This window comes from Microtus pennsylvanicus, chromosome X (assembly GCF_037038515.1).
Source record: "Microtus pennsylvanicus isolate mMicPen1 chromosome X, mMicPen1.hap1, whole genome shotgun sequence".
In the NCBI taxonomy this organism is placed as follows: domain Eukaryota; kingdom Metazoa; phylum Chordata; class Mammalia; order Rodentia; family Cricetidae; genus Microtus; species Microtus pennsylvanicus.
Window position 1 is genome coordinate 27,453,868 of NC_134601.1, and position 2,470 is coordinate 27,456,337.

The following is a 2,470-nucleotide window of genomic DNA, read 5'->3' on the forward strand; positions in this document are numbered from 1 at the left end:
CCTCTTAAAATGTAATTAAGAATGTAGATATGGTGCTTTAGAGGTATAATACATCTTCCCAATGGTAGACAAAACATAAACTTAATCTCAGAAGAGACTGGACAATTAAAGAGCATTGAGACTGTGAAAGACTTGCATCACGACATGGCCACAAGACTAAGGAGGTGAGTAGGTAGAATGTGGTGGTTTGAATAAGATATCTCCCTGTAGTCCAGGCATTTGAGTACTTGGTTCCTAGTTGGTAGGCCTGTTTGGGAACGCTTAAGGGGTGTGGCTTTGATAGATGAAGTATGTTACTTGGGGTGGGCTTTGAGGTTTCAAAAGCATCCTACCATTACCCTCACCCCCTTCACTCTCCTTATTTTCTGTTTATGGATCAATATACGAGTTCTCAACTGTTCCTGCCGCCACACTTCCCTACCTAAATTGTGATGGCCTCTTAACCCTCTGGAACTGTGAACTCCAAATAAATCCTCCCTTCTAGAAGTTGCCTTGCTCATGGTGTTTTCTCATAGCAATAGAAAAATAACTAAAACAGAAATAATGGTTTCTCCAGCCAAAGTATTGACATTTTTTAGAATGAGTATCTTCCTTGCTTTGTAAAAGAACAAAGCAAAAATGATTCTCGGTTAATGTAAAAAGAAAAAATATGAACCCTAGGTTCTTATATGCTTGGGAAAGGATCTCTGACTTGAAGCAGAAAAAAGTTCTTATTCAAATCCTACTCAAAGAAGACATTGAACAACAACAACAACAACAAAAGAAAAGAGAATATGTAAATTGTACAAATCATACCCCCAAGACTGAGGTAATCCCACATACCAACCACCATGCTTAGGTTAAAAGGGATTTAAAAAAATAAAAATTAATTATGACTGAACCGTACTGAATGTCAATAAATATTTTTTCAATTAAATTTTTGTTTTTGTTTGACACACTATCTAACCCTGCTTAACTTTCATCTCATAGAGATCTACCTGCCTCTGGTTCCTTAAATGAGTGTTGGGGTTTAAGATCTATGGCACCACACCTAGCCTTATTCAATTTCTTTGTATCAAACTGCTTCTTCAGCAAGGTTTGTGGGTTCTTGTCTGCTATATTTACTGTCAAAATTTATAATAAAGTCAACCATGAAGTTCAGGAAAACTATAGGTCAGAAAACCTAGTTTAGTTTGATTAGGGGTAAGGGAAGGGATTAGACAGCATGGGTAGGAAGGCCTGAGGAGGGCGCTGGGGTGGGGGAGGAATACGAGCAAGGTACAATGATATGCATGCACAAAAATGGCATAATGAAGACCGGGTGGTGGTGGCGCACTCCTTTAATCCCAGCACTTGGGAGGCAGAGGCAGGCGGATCTCTGGGAGTTCGAGGCCAGCCTGGTCTAAAAGAGCTAGTTCTGGGACGGGCACCAAAGCTACAGAGAAACCCTGTCTCGAAAAACCAAAAAAAAATGGCATAATGAAATCTATTATTTTCTACACCAACTTAAAAAATTAAACAAAATAAAAAGGAAGAAAGAAACAAAGAAAATAATCAAGAATGAAGTGATTGGTCTTTGCAAGCATGGGAGACCTGCTGTTAAACCCCAAAACCCATGCATTAAAGAGAGCCAGATGGGTTGGGCGTGCTTGTGGTCATAGTCCTGGGGAGGCTGAGGAGGCAGAGACAAGTTGATCTCTGGGGCTTGATGGTTTTCCAAGCTAGCCTACTTGGGGAACTCCAGGTCAGTAAAAGATCTTGCCAATCCTCCCCTCCAAATAAAAGGGGGACATCACATGAGGGACAACATTCAGTGTTGTCCTCTGGCATCCAAACTCAAGGGTATACATGTGCATATACACCTGCATATGCATATGCATCTACACACACTTGAACACATACACAGAGGCACACATGCATAAACACTCTCAAGAAATGGCATCTTTGCCAATGTCAAACAAGTAGTAAAAAGCCAGAAGCCAGACCAAACCATAAAGCTTAGCTAGCTAATACAGAAGGCCATTACTTCACCTGAGAAAGTCTTCAACAATGATACAGTAATCTACTCCTTTTTTTGACTTATGAAATCTTGAAACTTTTGTGTTTCTTTTGTTATATTGTTTGGGGGTATTGTTTCATAGGTGTACTCAGAATAAAACATCATAGAAGCTGAAAGTTACCATGTATCTGCCTTTTTGTGGTTTAGGAAACAACTATGCAGATGATGGTCACTGACCATTTGAGACAGAAAGATGCACTCACTGTTCAATAATAGACCAAAATTGGAAGAATAACAAGCTATATGTCCACCTTTTTGTCTGAAATACATGCCAATAATTTCGTTTTCTTTATTTTCTATAGTTTTATTGTATGATATATTCAGAAAACTACATAGTGAATCAGATTTTTTGCCTGGACTCTGTATTATCTGGTTATTACATTAGTTTTGACCAGGATGCTAAATCTTGACAAAATACCTGTTTTTTTAAAA